This window comes from Silene latifolia, chromosome 11 (genome assembly GCF_048544455.1).
Source record: "Silene latifolia isolate original U9 population chromosome 11, ASM4854445v1, whole genome shotgun sequence".
NCBI classification, from domain to species: Eukaryota; Viridiplantae; Streptophyta; class Magnoliopsida; order Caryophyllales; family Caryophyllaceae; genus Silene; species Silene latifolia.
This window is the reverse complement of record NC_133536.1, coordinates 204866751-204882746: the sequence shown is the minus strand read 5'-3', so window position 1 is coordinate 204882746 and position 15996 is coordinate 204866751. Positions and strand designations below refer to the sequence as shown.

Below are 15996 nucleotides of genomic sequence, written 5' to 3'. Positions count from 1 at the left end.
TCAAGTTTTTCTCCTTCAATAGCTAAAAGAAAAATAGCCTAACAAAGTGAATGAAGTAAGACTAATATAGTAATTGAATACATTGAATACGTGTGTCTCCATTTCAAATTTAATTATCATTTGATGGTTTTTTTTCTCTTGTAAAAATTATCCGTCAATGTTGTGTCGATACTATCACTACAACTAAAAGACCAAGAATAACTAATAGGCTAAAACCTTAGCATAATTATTGGAACAAAAATAGATAGGCTAATATCAATTAAAATGAACGACATAAAAATACATCCTCAATATGGTGATTACTCCATTCAAGAGCTTCATATTTGATCATCCATATGAACACATCCTCCAACATCAACTATCGTGTTAACTGATATTGAACAAATATCTGAAATAAAAAAATTGATAATTCTTAAATTGTGTTCTGTACTCACCGATTGTCATGTATTAATAATTAAAATAGGAAAATCTCCCAAAAAAAGAAATTCCAAGAAAAAAAATGAGAAACATCATGCTACCTCTTAAAAAATCCACATATTTGTCGACTGTCATTTGCACGTATTGATCTCCAAGTATGTCATGCTCCTGAAAATTCAATCAATTGTACAAATTAGAATTATGCCAAAATCAATTGTACATGAAATACAAAATTGTATAAGATATACCGAGTATATGTAAAATATGATCAAATGAGTTTTGTATTAATAATTAAAATAGGAAAATCTCCCAAAAAAAATTCCAAGGAAAAAAATGAGAAACATCATCCTCTTAAAAAAATCCACATACTTGTCGATTGTCATTTGCACGTATTGATCTCCAAGTATGTCATGTCAAAAAAATTCAATCAATTGTACAAATTAGTATTATGCCAAAATCAACTGTACACGAAATACAAAATTGCATAAGATATACCGAGTATATTTAAAATATTATCAAATGAGTTTGACCAATATAGTAAAATCTTATCATGGAAAAGAGAATATGAGAAAAACGAATTAGTTGTAGGTTGATAAAAAAAATATAATAAAGATGCATGTCTATTGTTGTGCTCATGGAATAAACATTATCATCTCAAGAAAAAAAGTACTGTAGTAATTAAGAAGTCATAATATCATCAAAAGTTTAAGGTAAACTAAAAATATGAATCATTATAAAGAAACTTGGAAAATGAGTTATGGAGAAAGAAGATGAAAAGTATGGTTAAATGCTTGTGGTGAATTGAATAAAGTATTGAAGTGGAAGAAGATAAAGAGTTATTGTCTTCTTTAATTTTTTCTATTATTGTAATTGTAAAAATAAATATTAGGGGACATAAAAGAAAATAATTATGATGATGAGACTTGTAATATGATTTTTTGAAATCATGTTGTTATATCACATGTCATTTAAAAATGTACTCAATGTTAGTCTTTTTATACTATTTATTATATAGATTTTGAAGAAATAAATAAATGTATACTTTAATTTTATGAGCTGTGTTAATATGAAAAAAGTTAACCGATTCACTAACATCTATGTTCTCTTCCAAAATTTTCAATTAAAATGTGAAATATAATTGTAAATTATGAAACTTTTATGTGAATTTTGGTAAGTTACATCTTTTTTTGGTTTTTTTAGCTTATCAAATCATAAATATATACATTTAATTTAAGAATATTAATGATGTCTTTTGATTTTCTTTATTTTTATGTTACACAATATGTAAAGACATTTTTGTAAGGACTTTTAGTAATCATTTATTTTTTTATAAGAATTATATTAAATAACCAATAATCTAATAATAATTAATAAATAATTAAATAACCAATAAAAATTAATAGAAATTAATGGGGTATAAAATACTAAATGTTAATGCCATGTGAAATTAAATTAAATGCTTTAATCTAACATGTTAACTATATTGTATAGATATACTTAAGTATTTATAGAATTTGTTTGTAAATTACTTAAATTATATAAATATTTTCTTATCCATATATTTTATATTTTCCAAAACCTTACCCTTTACGTGAAATAATTTCATGAACTAAATACAGGGTATTATTACCCTTTTAAAATTCTATTATTAGTGTTTAATTTCACTTAAGTATTTACAGAATTTGTTTATAAATTAGTTAAATTAAATAAATATTTTATTTTCCATATATTTTATATTTTCCTAAGAAAATATTTTATATGATCTTTAATACTCAATTGTCGATTAAGTAGTTCCGTAAAACATCTTCTATATACAGAAAAGTTATAGTAACGACAATAGTGAATTAATGCCTTTAAAAAAAAGTAATGAATTAGTGATAATACAATTTTTTTTTTCAACTTCATTTATTCATCTTCGTTCTTAATTTCTTATGTATTCATTTTTTTTTATTTCGAATACATATAATACTACTCCATATGAAATATTTTGAAATTATCAACTTATAATTAATGCATATTTTTTTTATTGTAGTTTTTTTTAGTTATTAAATTTAAAGCTAATGGAATATGGATGGATTTTTAAAGGAAATAAGTATTTTAAATTAATGCAATATAATAATTAATTGGATAATCCATGTCATATTAGCTTGCCAAGTCACATTGTTACGTGGCTTTTTTTCATCCCACGTGGCATTGTCTACGTGGCATTTTTAAGCTAGCCTTTTAATAGTATTATATAGATATGTGTTTTATTTGTTTGTTTGGAACATTATTTTGATCATATGCATTGTACTTGTCTTGTAAAAGAGTCCTTTCTTTTGTTTGTGGATACTAGATTTGATAGATTTTATAAGGGAGAGTATTTCATAAACGTACTTTGTATTATTGATAATATTGTGATCTGATATGAATATATGAGACCGTATTTATAGTACTGACTCAAACCTTAACCCTAGATCTAAAACATACTTAACTTATTCCATAAGACAATAATAATATCTCTTATTTTATGCTCACACAATATTTATCATATTGTGTTTCCTAATCTCACTCGGATACCTTATTACCCTCCCTCAAACTTATGGTAATTTGACCCAAATTTCCATGAGTTTGAAATTACAATACAATAATTAATAAGAAAAAAAAAATGTCGACTTTTCTTCGTCTTCATTATCTTCTTCTTCATCGGTGCGTATACGACCCGCCGGCCAGATAATGCGTAATCGACTCGCCAGTCAAGATAAGTGCGTAACTCGCCAGTACATACGAGGGATAACAACCTACCACTCAATTCAATACGTGCGTAACTCGCCAGTACTTTTGTGCGTAACCGACTCGCCAGTCAATACGATTATATGAGCGATAACAACCTACCACTCATATAAATAAATACTCTTGTCTTACGACAAATAGATAAACAATACGCCTCATCTCACGACACGAGGAGAGCCGAATTTTAAACATCACTCAAATTTGATCGAGTAAATAGACCGGATAGTAAACTGCAACCAAGGAACGCACACCGTGCGGTCTAACCAACAGATAACAATTCATCAATTTCCTAATCTTACTCTGGACATACGTCCAATCGACTTTCTGAACAAGAACACCAATATTTTCCTTTTTTTTTTTTTTTTTTTTAAAAAAAAAATTTTTAACCAGAACAAAGACGAACGAAACAAGGGTACAAATTTTTTTTTTTTTTTTTTTTTTTAAACTAGACATAACGAAATCCCGCCGGTAGGTTTCTTACGACATTATTAACCTACCGGCGAGGTAGCGGAAGCGATTTTTCTAGAGTCCTCAGGAAAGAGGCTCTGATACCATGATAGATTTTATAAGGGAGAGTATTTCATAAACGTACTTTGTATTATTGATAATATTGTGATCTGATATGAATATATGAGACCGTATTTATAGTACTGACTCAAACCTTAACCCTAGATCTAAAACATACTTAACTTATTCCATAAGACAATAATAATATCTCTTATTTTATGCTCACACAATATTTATCATATTGTGTTTCCTAATCTCACTCGGATACCTTATTAAGATTGCAAACACTTCCTAAGCATTAGTTGTATTATCCAAATCTCTTATTAATTTGAATTTAGAATCAAAATAATAGTGATCTTTTAGACTCTTGGTAATACATTCTGCTTTGTGGTTAGTGGTTTTCGCAAACGGGTATTGCGTAGAGGTAAGCAAAAGTATATGATTCAGCTTGTTATATGTATGTATACGATTTCAGTTATACGAATTCATGTATATATGCTACGGTTTATCCAAAAAACCGTATCAGATACTTATCGCCAAATTTGAAATTGGATATATGATTCCCGAAGTTCTTTGTTTTTTTTTTATAATGAAAATACTCCGCATAAAACAAAAAAATTAACATAAACAATTTTCTCTTAATATACTTGTGTGTTAACAACTCAATTTATTCTTTGTTTTTTTTGGATGACGAATTAACCTGCAACTGCTACCTCCATTAGTATATTATATTGACAAAGATTAAAAAAAATATATCTCTTATAAAGTGTTCACTTGTGATCACGGATATTAAATATTAATACTCTTTTATTTTTTTACATAAAAGGACTTTGAAGGCAGTAAAATATAGTCATAAAATTAAGACATATTCGATACAACTTTTTTCTCCTACCATTCACTTTACCTTGTTCCCCATACATTCTAACTTCCAAAATATTACAAAATACAAAGGACTAAATTTTGTCATTTGTAAATAAATGAAACGTAAAATGGTGACAATATCTTTACTTAGATTTGAACTAAATCCCAGAAAGAAACTTTAGATGAAAAGATAGTAGCATTATCTATAAAGTTAGATTATTTATACCCGGACGAAACTATAGCTACTGTAATACTGTATGTGTTACTTTAGAGAAATAGAGGACAATAAAGCCCCAACCATCACGTGGGTTAACAATAAGAACTAGTCTTGGTTAAATAGTTAGTGCTCATGTACTCATATACATAGGGGTAAAAAAAATGCCTAACTAGGGCAAACTTTATTTTACATCATAAATTCTTCATGATTCGAAGATGAGTTATTTCAACCAAAATTTTAAGGTAATAGTTGAGTCCCAACTATTATATTTATATTCTATTACGCCATCTAACTCGAATGCCCAATGGTTTAACCATCTCAACCAAACCCTTAATGTGATGGTTGAGCCTCAACTATTCAACTATTATATTTATATCCTATTACGCCCCCTTACTCGAATGCTCATTGGGCTTGAAGAGTGGTTAATGCACATGTTCTCTCATACCCTGTGTTAAAAGTCCACTTCGTGAGTTATTGGATGCTGATAGGATTTGAACCAGTGATCTTCGGCCGCACTGACTCTGATACCATGAAAGATGAATCGTCATCAACCAAAATCGTAAGGTGATGGTTGAGGCACAACTATTATATTTATATCCTATTAATGATAATCATATTTTTCATTATAAAACGAGTAAGAACATACTCCTTGTTTTCATCTCGATCATTTATTTGCTTATTCCATATTTAGACGGTGTCTTATATTCATTTGTTTAATTTTTCTATATTGGAAATGTTTTAAAGATAATTTGATCATGCACAACCTATTGTCAAATTGTCATTTAATAATAATATCCACATATGCTTACCTCCTCTATCCTCACAAATAGGATTATACATCCAGTTGTACCATGAGCATTGTACAACTAAGGTATAAGAATTCGAGCTTATATGTATTTTTCCTGAGCTAATTCAAAATTCATGTTTTTAATGTCTAAATGGATGAGTTCAGTATTTTCTACTAAAGCTCATATTATTTAACATAAAGCTCGAATACTTTATCACAAAGCTCAGATTCTACACTGTACAACATATACAACTGGTTGTATAATACATGAATTGCTCTATCCTTGGTCTTGGTGTCAAAAGTAAAGATAAACAAATAAATGACGGGGATGGAGAGAGTATGAACTTGTCTCACAACTAGATCTGATAATGTTGAGACAGATAAAGCTGATTCGGGATCCGAAAGTAAACCAATATTGTCTTACATGATCAAATATGCCCAAAATTGAAATTGTCCCGACCTGACCCTGATTTTGACTGACTTAATATTAATACGACCGGAGATTTCTCGCCTCAAAATCAATCGACCTGTTAGTGAACAAATCCAAAGTGACCCGAAATTACAAGAAGTAAGTCATTATTAATATTAGAAAAGATTCATTGATTAAAATAATTAATTTGAAATGAAACTCTTTGTTAGTCGCATTATGGCTGATTGAAGTATATTAACATTAAACCGAAAATGACTCATACCCAAAAATGAGTTGATCAGAATTGACTTAACGGTAATAACCCGACAACTTGACACCCGAAACTTACGCGAAAGTCAAGATGATTCAATCCGACTCAGGTCTACAATAAAACAAAAATGACCTGATTTAGATAAACCGACCCAAACCCAACCTGATTAACCCATATATACCTCCTATACTTAGTCACAACTCTATGACTTAATAACCAATGTTTTATTTGGAGTGACTTGTTCCTCATGATACCCCACGTCCAACGGTCCAAGTGCATGCATGTGATTTCTATCAGCACATACAACATACATGCAACAGCATCAACTAACAAGATAGATGATGAGAAAATCAAATCAAATCAAAGGTCACAAGAAGATCAGATGCTACGTACTATACTACTGTATTAATAGATAAATACTATATATATGCGCACAAATTAAAGAAAGAAAGAATTGATTCAAATAACATATGAACGTAAGCCAGTTGTTATGGGTGTATAGTAAAATATAAGACAACTAGCATATATCGTAAACACATCAATTGGTAAATGATTTAACATCACTACTACTATCTAGTAGCTACAAATTAATGTATCATGTATGCTAGATTAATTTGGACCACTGACTGTGTGCCATAATTTGGATGATAAGGCCGGCGCATTTATGCATTTTTACTAGTTCATGCATCTAGATAAGAATTTTCATTTAGATAATCAAGCACTTGTGGCCTTAGCATATTCATATAATTATCTAGCAAGTAGAGGTAGCCAATTGCACGGGCCGGGCCGGGCCGACTTTACCCGCCTCTCAGGTTGTTGAAAACAACGCCCGACAAGTTTGTCCATGACCTGGTGCGACCCACCCAACCTTCTAAGTCGGTTCAGGGTCCAAGATCTCTTGCCCTTGCCCGCCCTTGACCCGTTAAAACATGATAATTGAACCAGACTTGTGGCACGGCTTGCCTAAGGGTCGGTTTAGGGTTGGTCAGGTTGAGTCCAGCCTGTCCCAACTTGGCCTGGTTCGGCCCTAAACCGACTCGTGGCCAGATCTACTTGCAAAAGACAAGGAAAGAAATCACAAAATTCATTTTGTAATTCTAATTCTCAGTATTTTCTTTGTAACAGTTTAGAAAGTTTCACGATGGTTATATATATATATGACGAGATAAGATAACCTAAGAGCCGAAATGGGCTTGAACTATGAACCTAAAATTATACAGTAATTATATTATACATCAGAGGTATTATATCTCCAAGGCTATCTAATAAGAAGTCTTATCTATGATGACCTTATTAAAAGAAAAAAGAAAAATACGTTTATCTACATTAATGGTACAAAATACTAAAGAATTAATCTTAATTAAGAACCTTAATTCCATCCAGTGGCAGAGCCAGGGGGTTAGCAAGGATACTCGCGTTGTTTATCTTCTGAACAATAAACATTTTGTAGATTTTAGTTAATATATTACGTATTTAGCCCCAAATTATAAAACCTTCATCCCCCCTACTACTAAGAGAATAAAAAGTCTCTTAGTTTTCCCTCCAAAAAGCATCTAGCTAAATAAGGTAATAAATAAAATTTTCTCTCATTACATTATTATCTTTTCAATAAATATATTCTTATACTCTAAGTTTTTAAATAAATTCATAATTATGATTTTTTCATTAAAATAAAATAAAATTGATATTGAATTATAAAGTATAAGTTGCTAAATTTTTCAGTAATGCAATAATTATTACTGTAGAGAATAACTTGACACATGTTTACTATTAGCTTCGTGACAAAAACATTCACTAAAAAAAATTCACAACTTAAATAAATTTTTTATTAGCTTTCCATTTCAATTTTTTTGTTTCATATAAAAATACAATGGAGTGAACTGATAAATATTAATTAGGTGCAAATTTTAAATGTATAGATCCTCCTATATACTAAGAGAATATCACTTTTCTAAAGTTTTCCCTCCAAAGTGCTCAAACTTATATAGGGAAATAAATTAGATTTTCATTTATTAAACTAATTTTCCATTTAAAATAATCTATACATAAAAATTGTATCTCCTATTATTAACTTCTTGACGAAAAAGGATTTTTATAAAAAAATTGTTATAGTTAAATTATTTTCATAAAAAATACAATTCATGGAATTATTCAATTCTTTTGATTAATTTTAATATTAGTTATTTTTTATAAAAATTCGCAAGATATAAATCTAAAATCTATAACTAATACACTAAAAATTAGAAGGCATATATTTACCGCGCATTTGCGCGGAATCTACACTAGTTATACCATTAATTCCATCAAATCTAATTTAGCGTAAGCTAGCATGACTCGATAACAATGATATCGCATTAGAAACATAGCTTATCTTTGAGAAAAGCCCTTTTGACTTGTATAAAAGTATTATTCACATCTTTGTTTATGTGTTAGCTCGGGATTGTACATAGTGTGCAATAATTTTTGTACTTTTTGTATTCCTTACTCTTATTGTAAAACAAACAAACAAAAATGCATGATGATGAAAACTTGATCACAAATTGACGAGATTTTAATAAAAGAGGATTCAACTTATTCTTCCTTTAGTTATCGAATCACATAATGTAGGTCCAAAAGAGACTAAGACGATCGATTTACGTTGAATGTGCATGTAAAATAAATGTGGTGAACACGAAAATACGTAATCGTATAAATAGGGGTAATAATGAGATGAGACAACTCATATCAGTTTGGGCTTCGGCTCGGTCAAAGCCTTGTTCATGCTCTTGTTGATAACTTAACGAGTCAAGTTGAGCTAATGGTAGCTTGACTTCAAAAGCTCGCGAACGACTCGAATTTGTGTGATAAAATAATATTTATTTAGGGATTTTCTACATGGTACCCTCTTATTTTTTTCGATTTCTACGTGGTACCTTTTGCTTTTTAATTAAAAACGGCATCATTGATACCCTTAAATTTATAAATTGTTCGAAAAATACCCTAACTAATAAAATCTGACTTTTCTAACGCTTAAATTTAGTAAAGAAAATACTCCCCCCGTCCCGGTCAATTGTTGTCTTTTGGTTTTGACACAAAGACCAGGGGGCAATTACTAAATGATAATTGTAATAAATTGAGTGTGAATAATCAAATTGTTCATCAAATTCATTCTTAAAATAGGAAGGACAACAATTGACTGAGACACCACAAAATAGAAAAGAACAATAAATAACCGGGATAGAGGGAGTATATTTAAGATTGAGTAAACGAAGTTTGTGATATTTTAACAAATTTTTGGCAAAAAATCAATAGTAAGTACATGAACGGGACATTTAAAAAGGGTAAATTAGAGCATTTTGGGTATTTCAAGAAATTCATTCTTAAAATAGAAATGACAATAATTGACTGAGACACCACAAAATAGAAAAGGACAATAAATGACCGGGATAGAGATAGTATATTTAAGATTGAGTAAACGAAGTTTGTGATATTTTAACAAATTTTTGGCAAAAAATAAATAGTAAGTCCATGAACGAGACATTTAAAAAGGGTAAATCAGAGCATTTTGGGTATTTTAAGAAGTTTTCATTAAATTTAGAGATACCAGTGATGTTTTCAAAAGATGAGAGATACCATATAAATTTTTTTTAAAAAAATAAGAGAGTAACCGGTAGAAAAACCTACATATTTGTTATGATTATTTCTTTGTATAATAAGTAATAACCATGCATAATCTATATCAAATATTTACATAATTGATTTGTCTAATATTTTTATATATATAATCTTTCAATCCTGTTATTAAAAATAAAAACGATAATTTAATGATTATATATATCAATAATTGACGAGATATGGATTAAAGAGGATTCGACTTGTATATAGTTCCTTTAGTTATCGAATCACATAATGGAGGTCCAATTGGTCCAAAAACGACTAAGAAGATGGATTGACGTTGAAGGTGCATGCAAAATGTGGAGATCTTCACGTACGTACGTACGTAGTCGTGTAAGGTAGCAAGTTTGTAACTGTTTTCGCAACGTATTGCTGCTGCTGCTGCGGTAGTACGTCAATATTAGTCAACATTTTAACAGTTAGCTGAATCAAGTATATAGACGTTTGACAATATATGTGGTTGTTGAACAATGAACCCATCAACTTACGTAATTATTGTTCCATACTTACCTGACAATACCTACTCAAATTTAAAAATTGTGATCATATTTATATATATATATATATATATATATATATATATATATATATATATATATATATATATATAGTGATAAGTTCTTCTAAGTCCCTTTTTTTTTTTTTTCCATAGTCCCCCTTCCCACAACCCTTGGATCATGCATGGTGGAAGGTTGAGATTGAAAGCAAAAAACACACTTAACACTAATGAATTCACTTCTCTCTCTAGTTTTAATAATACATTCACTAATTCATTATCATACACAATTAACACTATATTTTGTCTTATACTTCAAAGTTTATGAAAATTTTGTTAACATTTTTCCTGTTTCGGTTTTTTTCGTTTTTTTTTTCGAGACAAGTTTTCGACTGTTTCGTATTTTTTTTTTCGAGACAAGTTTTCGACATTTTAGGATTTTACGAGTGTAATTCTAACGGCAAAAAGTGTAATTTTAAGAAATATTTTCGAGAATTTAGCGTTTTACAAGTTTAACTTCAATCTTTTCCGAGTGATTTTAACGAGTAATATTTTGAATTTTTGTCATTTTATCACAAGTTATTGTAATTTTAGCATTTTAAGAGTGTTATTTTAACAACAAAAAGTGTTATTTTAGTCCATATAAGTGTAATTTCAGTCCAATGAATTTGTTATTTTAGTCCAGGAGAATGTAATTTTAGTCCAGAAAAGTGTAATTTTAGTCAAGAAAAGTATAATTTCAAACTTGAAAATGTAATTTTAGTCCATTGAGAGTGTAACATTAGTCCATAAGTCCAATGAGAATATAACCAAGTCCATTGAGAGTGTAACATTAGTCCAATAGAAGTAAGGGTAATTCTAGCAGAAAAAGTGTAATTCTAACGAAAAAAAGTGTAATTTTAACGAAAAAAAGTGTAATTCTAGCAGAAAAAAGTGTAATTCTAATGAAAAAAAGTGTAATTCTAGCAGAAAAAAGTGTAATTCTAACAGAAAAAAGTGTAATTCTAACGAAAAAAAGTGTAATTCTAAAGAAAAAAGTGTAATTTTAACGGTAAACACTTTTTTTTCTGCTAGAATTACACTTTTTTTCTTTAGAATTACACTTTTTTCCGTTAGAATTACACTTTTTTCCGTTAGAATTACACTTTTTTCTGTTAGAATTACACTTTTTTCTGCTAGAATTACACTTTTTTTCATTAGAATTACACTTTTTTCTGCTAGAATTACACTTTTTTTCGTTAGAATTACACTGTAGTTTTAGCCAAAAAAAAGTGTTATTCTAACAAAAACAAATGTAATTCTAGCCAAAAAGTGTAATTATAGCAAAAAAAAGAAGTGTAATTGTAATTCTAGTAGAAAAAAAGTGTAATTTTAAGATGAAAAAAAGTGTAATTCCAACCAAAAAAAGAGTAATTCTAGTAGAAAAAAAAGTAATTGTAGCAAAAAAAAAAAAGTAATTGTAATTCTAGTAGAAAAAAAGTGTAATTTTAAGATTTTAAAAAGTGTAATTCCAACCAAAATGCAAGAAGAAAATCAACAAATAACCTTAGATCTATTTATTAGATCTAAGACTAAAATAAAACGATCTAATATAACAATAATTGAAGAAAATGAGGAGACGACATTTTAAATATATCTAAGATTAAAATTAAAAGATCTCACAAAATTAAACAACTTATGTGAGATCTTTTTTTTCGATCTATTTCAAAAACCTAGATCTAAAATTTTAAAAATAATAAGAAGCCAACACTAAGGAAAAAAAAAAACCACTGAAAAAAAAAAAACGAAACACAGATCTAAAAAATAGACAAATACAAATAAGATCCGAGAAAAAAAAAACGAGAACAAATAAAAAAAAACGAGATCTTAAACATTAAAAGAAAACGAGAACAACAAATTATCTTAAGAAATCAAAAATCTACTACATATTTATGTAGATCTAAAATTTGTAAAAACAAACCACAAATAAAAACAAAAAGAAATCGAAAATCAGAAGGAACAAAAAAAAAAAAAAAAACAGGAAACGCGAGGTGGTGGTGCGGTGGATGGCAACCGACATCACCCCCACATTAAACACCAAAAATATCAAAAAAAAATTAAATTGTCACAGCCTAATTGCATAGTGTCGAAGGGTTGAGGGAGGTGTAGGTGTGGATGGTGTAGGTGGTAGCTGTGGATGGTGTAGGTGGGTAATGGGTGGTGTAGGTGGAAGGAGATAGATGATGGTGCGTGGTGGGTCGTGGTGCGGTGGTGGCAGAGGTGGCGGTGTTGTGGGTAAGCGGCTCAGATCTGAAAAAAAAAAGGCAGGGGAGGTGGTGGGTGGACGGCTGGTGGTCGTGGGGTAGGTGGTGGGGATGGATGGTGGTGGTCGGTTGAGGGAGGTAGTTGTGGTCGGTGGTAGCAGGCGGAGGTGTAGATGGATGGTGGTGGTCGTGGGGTAGGTGGTGGTCGTGGGGTAGGTGGTGGCCGGAGTTGGGTGAAGAGGAGGGTGATTTTTTTATTTTTCTTTGGGTTTTGAATTTTAGGTATTTTGAGAGAGAGAGGATTTTAGAGAGAAAGTGTGTGAAGTAAATTGTGTGGATGAGAGATAATTAGGTGGGAGAAAAATGTATATATATTGAATTAGTGGTTAATTAAGATTAATTAGTGTGGGTAGTGAGAGAGTGGGTTTAAGGAGCTTTAATCCCTTTCTTTTTGCTTTCAATCTCAACCCTCCACCTTCCTCATCCAAAGGCTCTAATAGAGACTTATGGACTCAAATGTAAGTGTAGGACTCACTTGATCTTATCACTATATATATATATATATATATATATATATATATATATATATATATATATATATATATATATATATATATATATATATATATATATAGTTTAAACATTGGTAAATAATTGAGTATGGAGGTATTAGGTTTTTTTAATCTACAAATGTGAAAATTAGTACTTATAACAAAGTGAGATAAAGGCTAACACAATTCTTGACGGATCAAATAGATTGATGAGGCATAAGCAGAATGGCTAGTGTTGTCATCTATCTAAATAGTGTATATTGACCTGGTTTTTACTTAAGACGGATATACTCATATTAACATAAATAAATCATCCAAAATTTTTATTCTGAATGTTTAGATCTACCAATTTTTTTATAGTTGATAACCCTATTGTAGACTTGTAGTACTCTCTCAGGTCATAATTAACATTTTCCATTTTTAGATGTATCAATCAATAGTTATCATTTTTATTTATAGTAAAACTATCTTTCAAATTATCCATATGAAAGTGGTAGATTTATGGTATAATATTATTATTATTATTATTAAAATCCCTACTCTCACATCTCCTTTAGTCTTTGTACCCAATTCACTTGATAACTAATAAGTGGGATGAAAGGGTCGGAGTAACTACTAATAATAAAAACGAGAATTATAGGTTTCGGTCAGTTCACAATAATAAGCTAGTCTTATTTTAAATTATGAAACTTGTTAAATTTTGCTTAATACACCATAGTTTTATTTGAGTAGTGTAGATATGAGTCATATGGCAGTATCGAAATTGATAAGTTTTCAGTACCACTGGTAACGCAAAACTAGGTGTCGTAAAAAGCTAGAATTACCCTAACAAATTAACAATTTATAAAACCAAACTATACTCTAGACTACTCTAAATGATAAAGTAATATAGTGCAAGTAAGGGTCGAACCCAAGAGAAGGTCTTTTAAGCTAAAAACTTGAAATGTAAACTATTGACTATTAAAGACAAAGCTATAGACAAACAATGACTATTCACAATGGCAAACAATAGAGAGACATAAAAAGGGGGGTTTTAGAGTTGATTTGTGACATGAGACAAAGTGAAATTTGCAATCCTATTCTAACAAGCAATAACACAAGCACTTGATGAGCAAGATGGTTCAATAATTAGGAGAACTTGGTGCAATCCTACAAGTTCCAACTTTTCTCAAAGCAAGACTCTTTTCTCTCTAGTTTTCATTTACCCAACAACAATCCTCAAGCAAGTGATTACCACTATCTAAGCCAACAATGATAATCCTACTTAAACTACAAATTCTAACATTAAACCATGTAAGAATTGTAACCAAGAGCATGAAGAACAAAACCAAGAGGAAAGTAAATGGGATATCACAAAGATATGTTTAAACCAACAAATCCTATGATACAATCAATTTCTACTCACAAAGGTTGATACTTTAAACCAAGATAACAACAATCATGAGATGCTTCAACAAGTTATTACAAAAGCAAGCAACTTTGCAACAACAAGCAATAGATGAATGAAAAAGAGGCAAGGGTAATTACTTCTTACAACAAAACATTCATCATGACATTAGAACTTAGAAATTGAAATAAATGAAAGAGTAGAGATTAAGGAGTCAATACAATGATAAAGATGGAAACTTGCAATGGATTACACCAAGTAGGGAAGGATTAGCCTTCCATAGTCTTCATAAAACCCAAAAACAAAGAAAGATTACAACTTGAATGCAAAATAAATTGTTCTTGCTATTACAAATTTCTAGAGATTATTCAATGCTTAAGTGATAACTAGGTCTTCAAACATGAGGGGTATATATATGGGTGCACACCCTTCTAGGTTAAACACCTCAAAGCAAGCCCAAAAACACGGAATATTTTCTTAAGCCCGTGTTTAAAAACAAAATTGCGCAGGCCTCTCTGAAGTCGGCGCAGGCTGCGCAATCTGCGCAGGCTGCGCACTTTCACTGCGCAGGCTGCGCACCATCTCGGGAGTTCTGCTTCAAAATCTTCAAGCTTACTTCCTTCTTTACTTTCCAAGTTTCACTCCTACTTCTTCAAGCTGGCTTCTAGGCTACATGGGAGCTTCTTGTGCTTGTCTTAACCTTTGAAGGGTGCTCTACGCCTCTCGGGTTCCGTTCATGAGGATCAATCGTCCAACCGAGGTGAATTACACAAGTTCAACCACCTCAACCCCTATGCCAAGTGTTAGGAAAAGTGAACCAAAAGACCCATATTAAAAGACACGAGGGTGATAAAATCACCCTCTTAGACCGACACAAAACAATGCTATCAAACTCCCCCACACTTAGACTTTTGCTAGTCCCGAGCAAAACCCGGAACAAGCAACCGTAAAGTCTACAAGAGGGTGTGGGAGGGAATGATCTCTCTTCCCTTTCCTCTTCCTTCTTATGCCTCCCTCTAAACACAACCACCGATTAAAAAGAAAAAGACATGACTCAAAGTTTTTGCACACACTCTTCACTCACTCACCCTCCTTATTTCTCCCTCAAACAAGACACGACACACCACCAACGCCGACTCATCACGCAACTCCACCCTTCTTATATCACCAACAAGAGATGGCCACTCTCACCTTATCCCAAGGTGGAAGCAAAGTGGCCTAAGCAACTCCTAAAACATCCTAATTCACCACTTATATCACCCCCTTATCACTCCAAGCTAAGTATGATCATGCTACTTGATTGGCCACACTCCGAAGCAAATCAACAACCAAAGTAGCCAAAGCAAAAATCCACCGATTTGGGACAAGTTTTGTGACTCAAAATGAAATTAAATCATAATCTAGCCTCCTTCCAAGACCCTCCT

The 15996-nt window shown here is 30.7% G+C and overlaps 1 long non-coding RNA gene across 1 annotated transcript; it reads right to left on the bottom strand.

The window, feature by feature from the left end:
• LOC141615373 (uncharacterized) lies at positions 1-830 on the bottom strand. Its single transcript, XR_012529824.1, has 3 exons — positions 787-830; positions 519-585; positions 1-388 (listed from the first exon to the last, which is right to left on the bottom strand). It is a non-coding gene; the product is annotated as an uncharacterized LOC141615373 (long non-coding RNA).
• Positions 831-15996: the final 15166 nt, after the last annotated feature.